The sequence below is a fragment of the Emys orbicularis genome, chromosome 4 (genome assembly GCF_028017835.1).
Source record: "Emys orbicularis isolate rEmyOrb1 chromosome 4, rEmyOrb1.hap1, whole genome shotgun sequence".
Taxonomy (NCBI): domain Eukaryota; kingdom Metazoa; phylum Chordata; order Testudines; family Emydidae; genus Emys; species Emys orbicularis.
The window spans coordinates 153,542,152-153,561,823 of NC_088686.1; the positions used below are offsets into that span (position 1 = coordinate 153,542,152).

Below are 19,672 nucleotides of genomic sequence, written 5' to 3' on the forward strand. Positions count from 1 at the left end.
GGACCTAGGGCAACTGGACCCTCCCCAAACAGACCTTCCCCAGGATCCACTAGTCCCGGGGGTGTCCTCCTCATCCTGGCACAGAACATGAACCTCCAGGTGGAGGAGGTGGTGGAAGTTGAGGATCCAGTGGTGGACATTTTATCGGCTGCTGCCCCCACACGTGTAGCCTTGCCATTTATTCGGACCATCCAGGCTAATGCCAATACGATCTGGCAGTCCCCAGCGTCTATTCCTCCCATGGCCAGAGGGGTGGAGAGGAAATAGTTGGTGCCCTCTAAGGACTATGAATATTTGTATATTCACCCCCAACCTTGCTCCCTCGTTGTACAGTCTGTGAACGAGAGGGAGAGACACAGCCAGCAAGCGCCCGCCCCTAAGTCCAAGGACGCGAGACGCCTGGATTTATTCGGGCGCAATATATATTCAACGGGTGGCCTACAGCTCAGGGTAGCTAACCAGCAGGCCCTCCTGAGCCGTTACAACTATAACACCTGGAACTCGATGGGGAAGTTCAAGGAGCTGGTTCCCCAGGAGTCCAGGGAGGAGTTTGGGGCCTTGCTGGAAGAGGGCAAGACAGTAGCGAGGACATCCCTGCAGGCGTCTTTAGACGCGGCGGACTCGGCGGCTAGGACTCTAGCCTCGGGCGTGGCTATGCGCCACTTTTCATAGCTGCAGGTGTCCGGTCTTCCACCAGAGCTGCAGCAGACAATTCAAGACCTGCCCTTTGATGGCCAGGGGCTATTCTCAGACAAAACTGACCCCAGTCTTCAGAGTCTGAAGGACAACCAGGCCATCATGCACTCATTGGGCATGCATACCCCGGTGACGCAACATAGGCCCTTCCGGCCCCAACCGCAGCGCACCTACCCTAACCCTCGACCACGGCAGGACTTTGCTAGAAGGCGTGGCCGCGGTAGTAGTAGGAGGCAATCTGGTCCTCAATCAGGCCAGAATCAGGGCCCCCCAAAACCATCGGCGGGCTCCAAGCAAAACTTTTGAAGGTGCGCCCGAGGACAGAGCACCAGTCTCCTTGCAGGATCCTTTCCCTCCTTTCTTCAACTGCCCCTCCTATTTCCTTCCTGCGTGGTCCCGCATAACGTCAGACTGCTGGGTCCTACGCATGGTGGAAACTGGATACCATCTTCAGTTTGTTTCGCCCCCCCCTTCCCACCCTCCCTCCCCGTCCCTCTTCAGGGACCCCTCTCACGAGCAACTCCTCTTACAGGAGGTACAGGCGCTCCTGTCTATCGGAGCAGTGGAAGAGGTCCCAAAGGATTTGAGGGGCAGGGGTTTTTACTCCCATTACTTCCTAATCCCCAAGGCAAAGGGGGGACTACGGCCCATCCTGGACCTGCGCGGACTCAACAAATTCATGGTAAAGTTGAAGTTCCGCATGGTTTCCCTGGGGACCATTATCCCTTCCCTGGATCCTGGTATGCTGCCCCCGACATGAAGGACGCGTACTTCCACATAGCAATTTACCCACCGCACAGGCGATTCCTTCGCTTTGTGGTCAACCAACAGCATTTCCCATTTACTGTCCTTCCCTTCGGCCTGTCCACAGCAGCAAGGTGTGGTGCTGTGGACCACAAAGTGTATGGCCATCGTAGTGGCCTCGCTCCATCGCCATCGGATCCAAGTGTTCCCGTACCTCGATGACTGGCTCATTTGGGGTCGTTCCGAGCTACAGGTGCGGTCTCATGTTCGGTTCGTCATGAGCTTGTTCAGACAGCTGGGCCTGCTGCTCAACACCGAAAAGTCCACTTTGCAGCTGTCAAAGTTAGACTCAGGACTCATAGTTTGTCAGACCACTCTGTTTTATTAGCACAGCGCTCTGCTAATACATTCAGATAATGTGAGCCCTCATGTAAGATTCAAACAGTCTTATTTATACAGATAAAAGGGTGCGAACTAAACAAAGGGACAGAGAGAGCAAAATTGTAAAATTTGCATGGGCACAATATGCATATCCTGCTTCCTTATTAACTCTTATCGATCTAAGGCTAATGCTTCACCAATTGCCCTTAAGTGGGGCAATTCATTAAGCAGTTAATGTCTGCTTTCCTGCCCCCTGGCTTGCAGCATTTCTCATTTCTACTTAAAGGTACATACAGCATTCTTTAATTCATTCTATTTCTTTAATATAATTCATTTTACTTTCACACAGCCAACCCAAAGAATAGAGTTCATTGGGGCGATCCTGGACTCGAATCTCACCAGGACATGCCTACCGCAGGCCCGCTTCCAGTCCATGACGACCATTATTCACGGCCTCCAAAGCTTCCCGACCTCGACAGCATGCACATGCCTCGGTCTTCTGGGCCACATGGCCTCGTGCACTTTCGTGACCACACATGCCAGACTACGCCTCCGTCCGCTTCAGACCTGGCTCTCGTCAGTGTACTGTCCAGGCCGAGACAAGTTGGACAGAGTACTCACGATGCCAACAGAGGTCTTATCCTCTCTGGGTTGGTGGCTAAACCCCAGCTTTGTTTGCTCGGGGATGCCATTCCATGCCCCACATCCCTCTCTAGTCCTGACCACGGACGCATCATCTCTGGGCTGGGGCGCTCACCTCGCGGACCTTCGCACACAAGGTCTTTGGTCCGCACAAGAAATAACCCTGCACATCAACGTACGGGAACTGAGAGCAGTACGCCTGGCATGTCAGGTATTCCGCGAACACCTTCAGGGCCGTTGTCACAATCTTCACAGACAACACAACGGCCATGTTTTACATCAACAAGCAAGGCGGAGCGCGGTCGCCCCTCCTCTGTCAGGAAGCCATTCACCTGTGGGAATTCTGCATAGCCCACTGTATCGACCTGGTGGCGTCGTTTCTCCTAGGAGTCCAGAACACCTTGGCAGATCGCCTCAGCAGGTCCTTCCTGGCTCACGAGTGGTCGATACGTCCAGACGTTATCCATTCTGTTTTCCGGAAGTGGGGATTTCCCCACGTAGACCTTTTCACCTCTCGCGAGAATCAGAAGTGCCAGGTGTTCTGCTCTCTCCAGGGATGCTCCCCGGGCTCCCTGTCAGATGCCTTCCTGATATCGTGGAAAGACCACCTGTTCTATGCCTTTCCTCCATTCCCGTTGGTCCACAAGGTCCTTCTCAAGTTACGCAGAGACAAGACCCGCTTAATCTTGATCGCTCCGGTGTGGCCCAGACAACATTGGTACACCACTCTCCTCGATCTGTTGGTGACCAAACCAATTCCTCTACCGTTGTGGCCGAATCTGATCACTCAGGAGCACGGCAGGTTATGTCATCCAGACCTGCAGTCCCTCCATCTCACAGCATGGATGCTGTATGGCTAACTCAATCTGAGCTGCCTTGTTCCCGCTCAGTGCAGCACGTACTCTTGGGTAGCAGAAAGCCCTCTACTGGGTCCACATACCTGGCCAAATGGAAGCGCTTCTCCTGCTGGTGTGCCCTGAGCAATACTGTCCCTCTGGAGGTGCCAGTACCTCCCATCCTAGAGTATCTCTGGTCCCTGAAACAGCAAGGCCTAGCTGTCTCATCCATCAGAGTACACCTAACAGCGATTTCAGCCTTCCACCCTGGCGAAAATGGGCGCTCAGTTTTCTCCAATCCCTTGGTCAGCAGGTTCCTCAAGGGTTTGGAACGTCTGTACCCGCAAATTCGACATCCGGCCCCTACGTGGGACCTCAATCTGGTCCTATCTAGACTCATGGGTGCCCCCTTCGTGCCGATGGCCACCTGCTCGCTTCTGTACCTTTCCTGGAAAACAGCTTTCCTCGTCACTATCACCTCAGCGAGACGAGTGTTGGAACTTCGGGCCCTCACATCGGACCCACCGTATACAGTGTTCCATAAGGACAAGGTACAGCTGCGACCACACCCCGCCTTCCTCCCTAAGATGGTGTCTGCCTTCCATGTCAACCAAGACATCTTCCTCCCGGTCTTCTTTCCAAAGCCACATGCTTCACGACGAGAGCAACAGCTGCATTCCCTAGATGTTTGTAGGGCTCTCGCCTTTTACATTGAATGAACAAAACCTTTTAGGAAGACGTCCCAGCTGTTCGTAGCGGTGGCAGACCAGATGAAGGGCCTCCCGGTCTCCACACAGCGAATCTCGTCTTGGATTACATCATGCATCCGTGCGTGCTATGACTTGGCTGGTCTTCCAACTACCCGCCTCATTGCCCATTCTACTCGCGCTCAAGCTTCGTCCTCCGCTTTCCTGGCTCATGTGCCCATACAGGAGATCTGTAGGGCAGCAATTTGGTCATCCGTGCATACCTTTGCTTCCCACTATGCCATAGTGCAGCAGTCCAGGGGTGATGCTGCATTTGGTTCAGCGGTCCTTCACTCCGCGACATCTCACTCCGACCCCACCGCCTAGGTAAGGCTTGGGAGTCCCCTATTGGAATCGATATGAGCAAGCACTCGAAGAAGAAAAGACGGATACTCACCTTTGTAACTGTTGTTCTTTGAGATGTGTTGCTCATATCCATTCCAAACCCGCCCTCCTTCCCCTCTGTCGGAGTAGCCGGCAAGAAGGAACTGAGGGGGCGCTGGGTCAGCAGGGGCATATATCCGGCGCCGTAAGGGCGCCACTCCAGGGGGCGCCTCAGCTGACCCATCGAGTGGTGCTAGGGTAAAAATCTTCCGACGAGGGTGCACGCGGCGCGCACACACCTATTGGAATGGATATGAGCAACACATCTCGAAGAACAAGTTACAAAGGTGAGTAACCGTCTTTTTCTTCTAGTGGTCATTTGTTGACCTTTTTATAAAGTTTAATATTACAGGCTGAGTTGGGCTTTCCTGACCTGGCTTGGTACCTTAAATAAGCCTGACCTCTCATCACTGAAGAGTTTTGCCACTAGCCTGGAGCCTGCAAGGGCTGAGATTCCAGGCAACGGGTGAGAGAATTCCAGCAGACCCGAGAGAGCCATGAGGGGCCATGTGCAGGGTGTGAGTTGTGCAGGGTGCAAGCTGGCTGCTATAGTCAGGCACTTGTGAAAACAAAGTGTAACTGTGAGGGTGCAAAGCCAGAGCATGAATACAGCTGGGCTGATTTAAGTGGGATTGGTCCTGCTTTGAGCAGGGGGTTGGACTAGATGACCGCCTGAGGTCCCTTCCAACCCTGAGATTCTATGATCCTATGAAAAGCAGTCAGCCCACTCCCTGCAGTACTGCTCCTGGGACAGGTCATCTCTGCCTAGTGTCTGATACTCTCCGCGCCGTCCCAGGGCTTGAGAAAGGGGGGGAGGCAGAATCCTGTGCTGAACCCCCACAGAGGCTGGCACAGCCTTTCAGTGGCTGAGGACAAATGTATCATTTGCTTCTGACTCACTGGGTCTGTAATCCAAAAGTACACAGAACAATCACCATTGTTCATTTTAAGAGCCGTGGAATCCTGCCTCTTCTCCAAATAATGCATGTGTCAATCACGAGGATGGGAGCGTGTCCAAAGCACAGCATATCCTCACCCTTCCCACGCACCTCAGGCAGGGGAAGTGGCCTTCTGGGAAGCTCAGCCATGCAATTACCCAGGGCCGCCCAGAGGATTCAGGGGGCCTGGGGTGCCCCCTGCTGCCGAATTGCCGCCGAAGACCCAGCACTTCGGTGGCAGGTCCCGGGGCGGAAGGACCCCCCGCCGCCGAACTGCTGCCGAAGATCCGGAGCGGAAGAAGCTCCGGGGGCCCGGGCCCTGCGAGAGTTTTCCGGGGCCCCTGGCGCAAGTGAAGGACCCCGCTCCAGGGGCCCCGAAAAACACTCGTGGGGGCCCCTGCGGGGCCTGGGGCAAATTGCCCCACTTGCCCCCCCCCCGGGCGGCCCTGCAATTAGCATTTGAAATCCTCGTGCACAGCACTGCACAGATCACCCTGTGACCCGACAGGAAACCCTCCAGGGATGGGATTGCTGAGCACCCAAGGCCAGCGTTTTCTAGGCAAACAGAGGGAAAAGAGCTTTTGCTTTACTCCAGGCGGCTGGCCTGCACACACCGCCTAGCCTGCAAAATAACACAGGACCAGATGTTCTGCAGCAAACTGATCAATAGGAACTAAAAGGTGCCCCAGGCACTCCCATGGCAGCGGGCTCCTTATGCCAAATGATACGTTGTGCTTACTGCACTAATGCGTCTGTGCATGGATGCAGCATTGCCAGCCGGGCCCCACAAATCCAAAAATCATGCGGCAGAACCCAAAAAGTCATGAGACTGAACAAATAAAGCAGCAGTTATTTGGGGGGTTGTGAGCTGGATTTTGAGCTCCCCCTGAAGTCCCCAGAGTATGTGCGGGACAGTTAGTGTTGAGAATTCATCCTAAATGGCTCACCAAATAAAAACCGCAGGCACCTCCGCACCTCCCTCCCTCCCGCCCATGGCTCCTCAACTCCCTCGCTTCCTTCCCTGACTCCCACAGCTGTCCCTGGCTCCAGCCTGCAATGGAGGGCTTCCCCTGGACTCCTGCCACCATCAGCTCCCCCTCACTGCCCTGTAATGGGGGGGGGGGGCGTTGAGCATTTTGAGTGGAGAGGAGGCAGCTCTGGCCTATGCAGCATGAATAGGATCCCTGGTACTGCAGGCAGCTGCACTGGCAATGTGCCATCTCCTGCACAGATGGTGGGGGTGAGGGCACAGGTAGCGCCCGTGTCAGCTGGGAGATGCTATTTGCCAGGGAACTGAGTGGCAGCAATGTGCAAATATTACAAACAAAGGGGATGTGGTCCTGGGCATATGCGGAGATCCAGGACAGGAAACCCCGCCCTGCCATGAATGATCAGGGAGCTGGAGCACAGGACTAGGGGACAAGTACCAAGCAGCACAGCTTCTAGTCCATGAGCCATGCTGAGAAGCCGCTGTGGTGTGGCATTGGGGGAGTGCAGAACAAAGCAAGGCCCTATGGCTTCTGTGTCAATCCCTCGCCCATGCCCACCTGTGGCACTGAAATGGGAGCAGCACGAGGCAGATAGCAGAGCCTCTATGTGCAGCTTTAAATCCACTTTTTTTTTTTAGAGAAAAAGGAAAATTAGTCATTAGCCACCTAATGTGCCAACACTAGCTGGGCCCCAGGGTCAGCTGTCCCAGTGCTGCATGGGCCTGTCAGCTGGGGCCAGGCTCCAGCAGAGCAGCTCAGTGCCCTGGGCCATTCCCTACCCTTCCACTCTATGCAGAAGAGGTTAAAGCCAGGCCTTTGTCCACTGCCTGGATCGTGTCACCTCCGTCGCTCACTCCCTGATCACACACGAGGGTTCCGTTGCACAGCTCCCGCCCTGCCCGCATCTCTGCCCAGCGCCCGGCGGGCCACCTGCAACCTGTCGTTGTGCTTCTTCCGTGCCTTCCATCTGCCTGGAACTCCCTCCTCCTCCCAGCCCGCCAAGCACCCAGCCTCTCTCCCCAGCCCACTCCTCCAAAGAACGCGGCACATCCTCTAAGTGAGTCTCTCCCTCTGGATCCCCTGTGCATCTGTCCTGGCTGGCTCTGTCGACCAGGGCCCAGGAGCCATGTCGCTTGCTGGGGCCTGCACAAGCCCTAGCCATCGTGCTAGCAGACGTTAGCTGGTCGAGGTAAACCACAGGCTCCTCCACAGCCATTACCTCAGCCTGCTAAGTCATGTGAATTGCACCGGGCCCTGTCTTCACTAGGATTTCACCGCGTGTTAGTGGCCTTGCAAGAGCTGACACTGTTTAAGATGCCCCTTTTCTCCTCGTGAAGATGCACCCATAGAGCAACAGCAGGGTGCAGCATTAGTGAGGTGTGTAGCTCCTCCAGGGCGGTGGCTGACAGTAGCTCTGTGTAGGTCTGGGCTTTTTTGTCACCTCTGGCTAAAGATTTACTCCCTCTCTGGGCCTGATTCTCCTCCTCCTTCTCTCAGTTCCACACCAGTGAGGTCTACTGGCTTCAGTGGTGTAACACCTGCCTTACACCAGCGTAAGTGACCTGGAGCCTGCTGTCCCTGGAGAGCCATGCTGAGCTGGGAGCTTTCTGCACCCATGCTGAACAAGCTGTTGGGCAGAGGAGACTCAGGCCTCCGCAGGCCCATGAAGGATGAGTGGGGGCATGACAGGAGTGCGCTATGGCTGTATCGCCATACACAGTTACCAGATAAAGTGCCAGGAGATGGCACTCAAGAGCACAGAGCAGAGTTCTTGGGTGTCATGGGACCAATAAAACGTGCTGTGCCCTGCAGCAGGGGTACTCTGTGCAGCTCTTTCCCTGGGGCTCTGAACAGGAGCTCTGCCCTGGTGCCTGAGTAGCAGCCAACTTCTCACCTGGTTTCATGAGCTTGTCCAGCTGTGCCTGCAAGGTGAGGAATGAAAGGAAGCGTGACCTGCCCCATTCAGGCCCGTCCCCTCCTGTGGCAAGAGCCGGCCATGCAGTTAGGGTATGTCTACACTACGAAATTAGGTTGAATTTATAGAAGCCGGTTTTATAGAAATCGGTTGTATACAGCCGATTGTGTGTGTCCCCACATAAAATGCTCTAAGTGCATGAAGTCGGCGGACCGCGTCCACAGTACCGAGGCTAGCGTCGACTTCCGGAGCTTTGCACTGTGGGTAGCTATCCCACAGTTCCCGCAGTCTCCGCCGCCCATTGGAATTCTGGGTTGAGATCCCAATGCCTGAATGATGCAAAACAGTGTCGCGGGGGGTTCTGGGTACATGTCATCAGGCACCTCCCCCTCCGTCAGAGCAACGGCAGACAATCGATTCGCGCCTTTTTACCTGGGTTACCTGTGCAGACAACATACCACGCCAAGCATGGAGCCCGCTCAGCTCAGCTCAGCTCACCGTCACCATATGTCATCTGGGTGCCGGCAGACGTGGTACTGCATTGCTACACAGCAGCAGCTAATTGCCTTTTGGCAGTAGATGGTGCAGTATGACTGGTAGCCTTCATCGGCGATCTGGGTGCTGGCAGACGTGGGGCTGCATTGCACACAACAGCAGCCCCTTGCCTTTTGGTAGAAGATGGTATATTACGACTGATATCCGTCATCATCGTACAGCAGTGGCTGTCAATCATGGGCACCTGGGCAGACATGCTCAGTCCTATCAAACTGTCTCGACGATGATGGCTATCAGTCGTAGTATGCTATTTTATGCCAAGCGCCCAGTATTTTCTGCCAAGCACCCAGAAGATGCCAAGGGCTATCAGTCATGCTGCACCGTCGTCTGCCAGCTTAAGATGTACAAAATAGATTTGTTCTGTATTCATTTGCTTCCCCCTCCCTCCGTGAAATCAACGGCTTGCTAAACCCAGGGTTTTGAGTTCAATCTTTGGGGGGGGGGACCATTCTGTGTGACAGCTGTTTGTGTTTCTCCCTGATGCACAGCCACCTTTGTTGATTTTAATTCCCTGTACCTGTAAGACATGTCATCACTCGCCCCTCCCTCCGTCCATCAGATACTAGTTTCGCGCCTTTTTTCAGACCAGACGCCATAGCTAGCACTGGGATCATGGAGCCCGCTCAGATCACCGCGGCAATTATGAGCACTATGAACACCACACGCATTGTCCTGGAGTATATGCAGAGCCAGGACATGCCAACGCAAAACCAGGACCAGCCGAGGAGGCGATTGCAGCGCGGCGATGAGAGTGATGAGGAAATTGACATGGACATAGACTTCTCACAAGGCACAGGCCCCAGCAATGTGCAAATCATGGTGTTACTGGGGCAGGTTCATGCCGTGGAATGCCGATTCTGGGCCCGGGAAACAAGCACAGACTGGTGGGGCCGCATCGTGCTGCAGGTGTGGGACGATTCCCAGTGGCTGCGAAACTTTCGCATGCGTAAGGGCACTTTCATGGAACTTTGTGACTTGCTTTCCCCTGCCCTGAAGCGCCAGAATACCAGGATGAGAGCAGCCCTCACAGTTGAGAAGCGAGTGGCGATAGCCCTGTGGAAGCTTGCAACGCCAGACAGCTACCGGTCAGTCGGGAATCAATTTGGAGTGGGCAAATCTACTATGGGGGCTGCTGTGATCCAAGTTGCCAGGGCAATGAAAGACCTGGTGATATCAAGGGTAGTGACTCTGGGAAACGTGCAGGCCATAGTGGATGGCTTTGCTGCAATGGGATTCCCAAACTGTGGTGGGGCCATAGACGGAACCCATATCCCTATCTTGTCACTGGAGCACCAAGCCACCGAGTACATAAACCGCAAGGGGTACTTTTCAATGCTGCTGCAAGCCCTGGTGGATCACAAGGGACGTTTCACCAACATCAACGTGGGATGGCCGGGAAAGGTACATGATGCTCGTGTCTTCAGGCACTCTGGTCTGTTTCAAAAGCTGGAGGAAGGGACTTTCTTCCCGGACCAGAAAATAACCGTTGGGGATGTTGAAATGTCTATCATGATCCTTGGGGACCCAGCCTACCCCTTAATGCCATGGCTCATGAAGCCGTACACAGGCAGCCTGGACAGTAGTCAGGACCTGTTCAACTACAGGCTGAGCAAGTGCCGAATGGTGGTGGAATGTGCATTTGGACGTTTAAAAGCGCGCTGGCGCAGCTTACTGACTCGCTCAGACCTTAGCGAAAAGAATATCCCCATTGTTATTGCTGCTTGCTGTGCGCTCCACAATATCTGTGAGAGTAAGGGGGAGACATTTATGGCGGGGTAGGAGGTTGAGGCAAATCGCCTGGCCGCTGATTACGTGCAGCCAGACACCAGGGCGGTTAGAAGAGCACAGCAGGGCGCGGTGCGCATCAGAGAAGCTTTGAAAACGAGTTTTGTGACTGGCCAGGCTACGGTGTGAAACTTCTGTTTGTTTCTCCTTGATGAACCATCCGCGCCCCGCCCACCCGGTTCACTCTACTTCCCTGTAAACCAACCACCCCACCCTCCCCTCCCCCCTTTGAGCACCGCTTGCAGAGGCAATAAAGTCATTGTTACTTCACATTCATGCATTCTTTATTAATTCATCACACAACTAGGAGGATAATTGCCAAGGTAGCCCGGGATGGGTGGGGGAGGAGGGAAGGAAAAGGACACACTGCAGTTTAAAACTTTAACTCTTATTGAAGGCCAGCCTTCTGATGCTCGGGCAATCATCTGGGGTGGAGTGACTGGGTGGCCGGAGGCCCCCCCCACCGTGTTCTTGGGCGTCTGGGTGAGGAGGCTATGGAACTTGGGGAGGAGGGCTGTTGGTTAGACAGGGGCTGTAGCGGCGGTCTCTGCTCCTGCTGCCTTTCCTGCAGCTCAACCATACGCTGGAGCATATCAGTTTGATGCTCCAGCAGCTGGAGCATCGACTCTTGCCTTCTGTCTGCAAGCTGACGCCACCTATCATCTTCAGCCCGCCACTTGCTCTGTTCATCCCGCGATTCAGCCCGCCACCTCTCCTCTCGTTCATACTGTGCTTTTCTGTAGTCTCTGTCCTTCATGGCCTTGGAGACCTTTTCTAATATTTTGCCATTTCGTTTACTGCTACGGAGTTCAGCTAGCACTGATTCATCTCCCCATATGGCGAGCAGATCCCGTACCTCCCGTTCGGTCCATGCTGGAGCTCTTTTGCGATCCTGGGACTCCATCACGGTTACCTGTGCTGATGAGCTCTGCGTGGTCACCTGTGCTCTCCACGCTGGGCAAACAGGAAATGAAATTCAAACGTTCGCGGGGCTTTTCCTGTCTCCCTGGTCAGTGCATCTGAGTTGAGAGTGCTGTCTAGAGCGGTCACAATGAAGCACTGTGGGATAGCTCTCGGAGGCCAATAACGTCGCATTCCATTCACACTACCCCAATTCCGACCCGCTAAGGCCGATTTTAGCGCTAATCCCCTCGTCGGAGGTGGAGTAAAGAAACCGGTTTAAAGGGCCCTTTAAGTCGAAAGAAAGGGCTTCGTCGTGTGAACGTGTCCAGGCTTAATTCGATTTAACACTGCTAAAGTCGACCTAAACTCGTAGTGTAGACCAGGCCTAAGTCTTTCTGTTCTTACTGCCTCCTACGCTCTCCTACCCTGAACCCAGCCTGACAGAGCGAGCCTGGGGCTGCCCGGCTCCTTCCCAGGCTGCAGACAGACGGATGCTGTCAAGGAAGGTGGATGTCTCGCTGGGAGCCGGTGCAACTGGCAAAGCTTGGCCCTGAGCAGGAAGAGAGAATTATTGTCCTGATGCTGTTGTTAAATAGCAAATATTTTGTTATCTAGTTATGTAGCTAGAGCTCAGCTGCTCCTCATGGCCTGCGCTGTTTCCTCAGCCTCCTAACTTACCCGATGAACAATCCTGCCGTGTCTCCTCCTGCCCATTCTCCTTTCATACGGATGGGCTGGGATTATAATTGAATCTTGACATTCAAAAGGCATTTTAATGCTGATGGGGCAGTTAGGTGGATCCCCCTTGTGCCACCACAGTAAGCATGAATGTCTGTGATGTGTCACATGGCAGTTGTCTGTGATGTGTCACATGGTTTGTACCACACCGGAGTTACAATCAAACACAGTTTGATGTTCCATTTGTGGAGGAGACATCCACACCTTCGTGTGTTGTCCAAACGTGTCTGAGTGCCATGCACTGCCTATGGGGAAGGCAGAATCCCGGGATTTCTTTTGTTGGATCTTCACTCAGGTCTTTGTTTGGAATGTCACAACAGCCCACGATTCGAGCCAGCAAGTGCTGGAGTCCTCTCCGATGGCCTGTAGTGTTGATGCGTGGAGCCAGAAAGGCTTCCTGGGTTTGAGTTGGGACAGTGGCAGTGAATTGAGGTCTTGGTGTTGTTGTAAGATGAGGTCTTGAAACAAACTCTTGTGTCAGAGGCCCAGTCTGAGGCCTGAAGCCTGAACCAAAGTACTTCCAGGCACTGCTAAGCAAAAGCTGAGCTGTGAGCCAGAGGCAGGCCCCACTCACAGAAGTTGGCAAGAAGAGGGTTGTTAGAAGCAGGTGCATTCACACATAAGCGCTAATAAGAGGAACTTGTGCCAAGATGGCACCTGGACAGCCCGATACAAGGACACTCCACAGACATAACAAGGAACAGGCAGGTGCATCTTAAAGACAGGGTCAAAAGGAGAGCGTGATGGATAGAAACAACATGATCAAAGGGGAGACAGCACCCTAATGAGCCAAGAGGCTGTACCTCAATACATCAGTAGGGATGAGTAATCTGTCCTGTAACTATAAAAGTAGGTCCCGGAGTGCGCATCTTTGTCTGGCCTAGGGAGCAGTGGAGTGTCCCGCCACTGACTGAGCCGGTCCATTGCCAGGGGGCACATATTCGTACTATGTCCTGTAGAGTCTATAGGAAACTATTACTGTGCTTCATTTGACAATAAACCTGGCCGGGTTCCTTCGTACCTTATCAGAGTCTGTGGTCATTGGGGGATCTCTCAGGGTCTGCTGTGTCAGCGATCTGTGCAGAGCCGGGGCAGCACACAGAGGGAACACGCACGCAGCCGACTGTTATCATCGAACAAGAGCAGAGCACCACACCAGCAGCTACTGACAACAGGTGTATCGTCAGGTCCAGAGCAGCCAAAGTCCTTTTGTACTCCTGGACCACAGCAGCATCTCACCTGATGTTGGCTGAAGTGATGCCAACCAACACTGGGAGCCATGCTATTAGCATGGAACTGAGAGATCCGCTAACAATCCTTAGTGCATCATTGATTTCAGTGTCATGAGACTGGCATGGAAGCATTACACTCCCAGCAGGTGCCAGCGAGCTGCTAGATGATGTTAAACTTTGTCTTTATCTTCTTTTTGGTGTTGTCAGCGTGTTGGCGATAGCTCAGCATCCAATCTAGGGTAATTCCAAGGGACCAAGGACTGTGGTCATGTGACAGAGGCAGACCACAAAAGTCCACTTTCAGAGGCATTTGGGCCTCATGGTTGTTCAAGTGGAAGGCAAAGATGAGTGTTTTTGAAGTGCTGGGTTTCAGGCACCAAGTTTTGAGTTACATCTCAAGTGTTCGGAGGTCATTATTCATGACCTTGTCTGTGGCCTTCAGAGAGGATGCTTGCGTTGCTAGCACAATGGCCTCTGCATAGATGAATTTACGGGATGATGTGACTGGAAAGTTGCTGGTATAGAGACTGAACAGCGCAGGTGCTAAAATGGATCCCTGTGGGAGGCGGTTGTTCATTCTCTGTGATTCGCTGGGAGATTCATAGATTTATAGATTCTAGGACTGGAAGGGACCTCGAGAGGTCATCGAGTCCAGTCCCCTGCCCGCATGGCAGGACCAAATACTGTCTAGACCATCCCTGATAGACATTTATCTAACCTACTCTTAAATATCTCCAGAGATGGAGATTCCACAACCTCCCTAGGCAATTTATTCCAGTGTTTAACCACCCTGACAGTTAGGAACTTTTTCCTAATGTCCAACCTAGACCTCCCTTGCTGCAGTTTAAGCCCATTGCTTCTTGTTCTATCCTCAGAGGCTAAGGTGAACAAGTTTTCTCCCTCCTCCTTATGACACCCTTTTAGATACCTGAAAACTGCTATCATGTCCCCTCTCAGTCTTCTCTTTTCCAAACTAAACAAACCCAATTCTTTCAGCCTTCCTTCATAGGTCATGTTCTCAAGACCTTTAATCATTCTTGTTGCTCTTCTCTGGACCCTTTCCAATTTCTCCACATCTTTCTTGAAATGCGGTGCCCAGAACTGGACACAATACTCCAGCTGAGGCCTAACCAGAGCAGAGTAGAGCGGAAGAATGACTTCTCGTGTCTTGCTCACAACACACCTGTTAATACATCCCAGAATCATGTTTGCTTTTTTTGCAACAGCATCACACTGTTGACTCATATTTAGCTTGTGGTCCACTATAACCCCTAGATCCCTTTCTGCCGTACTCGTTCCTAGACAGTCTCTTCCCATTCTGTATGTGTGAAACTGATTTTTTCTTCTTAAGTGGAGCACTTTGCATTTGTCTTTGTTAAACTTCATCCTGTTTAACTCAGACCATTTCTCCAATTTGTCCAGATCATTTTGAATTATGACCCTGTCCTCCAAAGCAGTTGCAATCCCTCCCAGTTTGGTATCATCCGCAAACTTAATAAGCGTACTTTCTATGCCAATATCTAAGTCGTTAATGAAGATATTGAACAGAACCGGTCCCAAAACAGACCCCTGCGGAACCCCACTCGTTATGCCTTTCCAGCAGGATTGGGAACCATTAATAACAACTCTCTGGGAACAGTTTTCCAACCACTTATGCACCCACCTCATAGTAGCCCCATCTAAGTTGTATTTGCCTAGTTTGTCGATAAGAATATCATGCGAGACCATATCAAATGCCTTACTAAAGTCTAGGTATACCACATCCACCGCTTCTCCCTTATCCACAAGACTCGTTATCCTATCAAAGAAAGCGATCAGATTGGTTTGACATGATTTGTTCTTTACAAATCCATGCTGGTTATTCCCTATCACCTGACCACCTTCCAAGTGTTTGCAGATGATTTCCTTAATTACTTGCTCCATTATCTTCCCTGGCACAGAAGTTAAACTAACTGGTCTGTAGTTTCCTGGGTTGTTTTTATTTCCCTTTTTATAGATGGGCACTATATTTGCCCTTTTCCAATCTTCTGGAATCTCTCCCGTCTCCCATGATTTTCCAAAGATAATAGCTAGAGGCTCAGATACCTCCTCTATTAGCTCCTTGAGTATTCTAGGATGCATTTCATCAGGCCCTGGTGACTTGCAGGCATCTAACTTTTCTAAGTGATTTTTAACTTGTTCTTTTTTTATTTTATCTGCTAAACCTACCCCCTTCCCATTAGCATTCACTATGTTAGGCATTCCTTCAGACTTCTCGGTGAAGACCGAAACAAAGAAGTCATTAAGCATCTCTGCCATTTCCAAGTTTCCTGTTACTGTTTCTCCCTCTTCACTAAGCAGTGGGCCTACCCTGTCTTTGGTCTTCCTCTTGCTTCTAATGTATTGATAAAAAGTCTCCTTGTTCCCCTTTATTCCCGTAGCGTATTCAACATACGCCTTTATTCACCAAGGCGTATGTTGATTCTTGTGTTACTCAGCATCTCAGTGATGAGTCTGTGTTTGATTAGCATGGAAGGTTAATGATAACTTCAGCAGGAGACCTGTGCACCATACAGTATCATTTGCAGAAGAAAGGTCAACGAATGTGGCTGCTGTTTTTAATTTTTGCTGGTAGTCAAATCCGAGGTAGCTGGGTAAGGCCAGCACCTGGTCACAGCAGGTACAACTGGTTCTAAATCCAGCCTGCTCTTTGGGACCAGTTGCTCCACTCTTGGCTGTAACTTAGCAGATGCTATAAACTATTGGAGTGGCTAAGGAGGGAGATGGGCTGGTAGGTTTTTGGGCTGGTGGCCTCTTTTCCGAGCTCCAAAAGGGCTATGATCTTGGCTCTTTTATATTATGCCAGAAGAGTGGATGTTGCTGAAGAAGTCTGCCAGCCACCTTCTTGCCTTCAGGCCAACGTTATTCAGGAATTCTGGATATATTCCGTCCATTCCTGCCGCTTTCCTGGAGTTAGTGTTGGAGAGACCCTTGTCCACTTCATCTACTGTGTAGGGGGCAGAAAGGGGGTAAACTGGCACTGGTTAGTGCATGGTAAAGTTGTTTATGGACTTGCTGCCATAGGCAGCAGGTCCTGCCCATTGCAAACCATTAATGGGCCAGTTTCTGTGTGTCAATTGTCAACTTCCCCGGCTGCCCTCTGTGCTTTCTTCCATGCCGCTCCTGTGCTCAGGCATGCTTCCTTACTGCTCTGCAAGGCCAACACGCTCTCTTTTTTCAATGCCCCCAGGAGGCCTAGCTCAGCTGCAGCGCCATCAAGAAGTAAGGGACCAAAGACATTCTCTGACTCCTTTAGCAACAAAGTAAACTCAGCCAACCACACTGACACTGCCAAACAGGCTTTAGCAACTGACTGTGACCAACCTTCCTCCCCCACAACCCGTTTGCCATGTCAAGTGTGACGTTAGGGTGCGGTGTCTTTGGGTGGGGACCTTGTGCAATTTACACATGGGACAGCCATGGGCAGTCGGGGGAGATGTGATGTTCGGAAGGACACTGAGTTTGTGGTGACAGCCAAGCACGCACTCCGGTGGAGGCTGAAGGAAGAGGCAGATTGGATCAGTGACGTGGAGGGGGCATCTGATGCGCTGGGTGTGGGAAGAGAGAGAGGAAGAGCAGAGCCCTGCGCTCCAGCCCCAGTTAAAGAGAAGGGAGCATGAGGAGCCCTTATGGGGCACTGGTGGTGGGGGGAGAGAGACTCAGAAATCAAGAGCAGAGAAAAAGTGCAGTGTGTAGGCCAAAGCAGCAGTGAGAGGGGAGGAGAGAGCCTGCCCTGGGGAGGGTGCTGGCAGGAGGGGCTGTGCCCTTGGACAGGCAGTTCGTTGAGTGCTTGGGGCTGAAGCCAACTTGGAGGGGTGGGGAGGAGATAGAGGTTGCAGGGGGCCCAGCGCACCCAGCGGAGGGGAGAGGGGACGGGAGCTAGAGGCCAGTGGGGCCCAGGGAAGAGGAAGGAGTGTGGTAGAGGCAGAGAGGAAGGGGCCAGAGGCGCATGAAGCAGGAACGCTAACGAAGCAGGATCCCGGCGCATGGATGGGTGTTGTGTGGGCGGGCTGGAGGCTCCCGAGGAGGCTCTGAATGTGGGTCCTGAAGCAGACGCTCTGAGTGCCAGGCACAGGCCTGCCCTGTCTCTGCACTAAACGCAGCGTGACTGCAGCCCCTGCAGTCCCGCGGCGTTTGATCACTCGGTGCACGAGAGGGGCTGGTGTCTGGCAGGCGAGTGAAGGGAGCTGTGACCCAGCATGTCGGGCTGTGTGGGACTCAGCACAGATCTCTGTTGCCAACCCACCTGCCCTGACCTCCTGCCCCATCCTACCCCCCAACCAGCAGTGCACAGCCATTGGAGCAGCATTCAGCCTGCTCCCCAGAGAGCACTGTGCCCTACAGAGCATGGTGCCCCAGGAAAGGAAGGGCTGGGCTGGGAGAGAACTGCCTTTCCCACTCCAGCACCTGCCACCGGCAGTGGCCAGCTGGTCTGGCAGCCTCACACCGGGTCCCATTCAGAGCACAGCACAGGTGAGATTTGCTGGTACGGTTTCCAGTGAACACCACTACTCGTGCTGGCACTGCCCCAAGCCTGCCCGGCCCACTCTGGTGCTGACATGCCACTCTCAGTGCCCCAAGCACCCCCACTTACAATCCCTGCCTCAGTGTCCCCTTCCACGGATGGGCCTCCCACCCCCCACAGGGCTCCCAGCCTGTTCTCCCCAAAAAGAGCAGTGCTCCAGCCCCATCAGGCCGCCTGCCCCCTCATTTGGCACAGCAGTGGGTCATTCAGCAAAGTGTTCACTGGGAATTTCCTGGCTCTTGTCAGCTTGTGACAACCTCAGTGCTCGTGGTGTTGGTGTGACGCTGCCTGAGTGACTCCAGAGTGTGGGTCCCAGCCTCAGGGCAGCCTGTCAGGAATCAGGGCACCCCCCCACGCCTGAAACTGGCTACAAGGTCTGTGCTTAGTTTTCACCAACCAAGTATCAAGTGTGACCTCCTCAGGCACCAGCACAGCCTTACCATGGGGTCACAGACAGTCCCCCTGGGCCCTCCTTTGGGATGGCTGGTCCCTTCCACCAAGAATCACAGCAATATTCAAGCTACAGCCAGTCACAAAGGATCAGTCACTTACCCCAGGTCAGTTGCACCTCAGATCTCACACCAAAGACAGAGCCTGCAGCCAATCCTGTCATAAGCTATATGAAGCTTTATTAAACCGGCAAAGGAAACGAGAGGGTTATTTACAAGGTTAAAGCAGGGTCAGCAGAGATGCACACAAGTTACGATCTTCAGTTTCAAAAGGCAATCGAAGATTCTAAAATCAGCAAGATCCATATGTCCTTAGGGCTACGCCAGCCTAAACAGCTGGGGAATGTCTTGATCAGTGGTGGGCAACCTGCGGCCTGCAGGTCACACATGGCCCGTCAGGGTAATCCGCTGGTGGGCCGCCAGACAGTTGGTTACATTTGCACAGCCGCCCGCAGCGCCCAGTGGCTGCAATTCACCGTTCCTGGCCAATGGGAGCTGCGGGAAGCGGCGCGGGCCACAGGGACATGCTGGCCACTGCTTCCCACAGCTCAAATTGGCTGGGAACAGCGAACCACTGCGGGCGGCTGTGCAAATGTAAACAAACTGTCTGGCGGCCCGCCAGCAGATTACCCTGATGGGCCGCAGGTTGCCCACCACTGCTCTTGATTATGCTTAGAAACCTTTCTCCCAGAGTCCAAGCAGCATAGAGATATCGAGTTCCTTTAGTTTGGGGTTTGATCCTCCTCCTGCCATGTGTCCTGAGCTGCAAACTCAGCTGATGGGAGGCGTCCACTTGCATGACTCATCTTCATGGGGGAGAGCAGAAAAACAAAGTCTTTTGTCCTCTTTAACATCCCACAATAGTCTGGTGTGTCTGGACCTTTCCTATTGGGAAGGCTGTAACACCTTCTGCTGAAGCTCAGCACTTCACCCTAATTAATGTCTCTCTCCCTTCGGGTGATTTACACAGTCACAAGAGGCTCACAACACAACTGCTCAAATAGCCCCTTACAATATGGGTCACAGATGGTGTAAGTGAGATTAATGCCGGCAGCAACGCACAAGCTTTCAGTTAAAGTCTAAACACGAAACGCATTTTTATAATTCTAATATCTGTTTTTACTATGCTAATACCCAGGTGAGCCACGCTGATCCCAGCCCTGGATTTGGCAGAG

The 19,672-nt window shown here is 52.8% G+C and overlaps 1 pseudogene; it reads left to right on the plus strand.

The window, feature by feature from the left end:
- LOC135877335 (zinc finger protein 208-like) overlaps positions 1-19,672 on the plus strand; it is a 95,141-nt pseudogene that overhangs the window by 25,957 nt on the left and 49,512 nt on the right.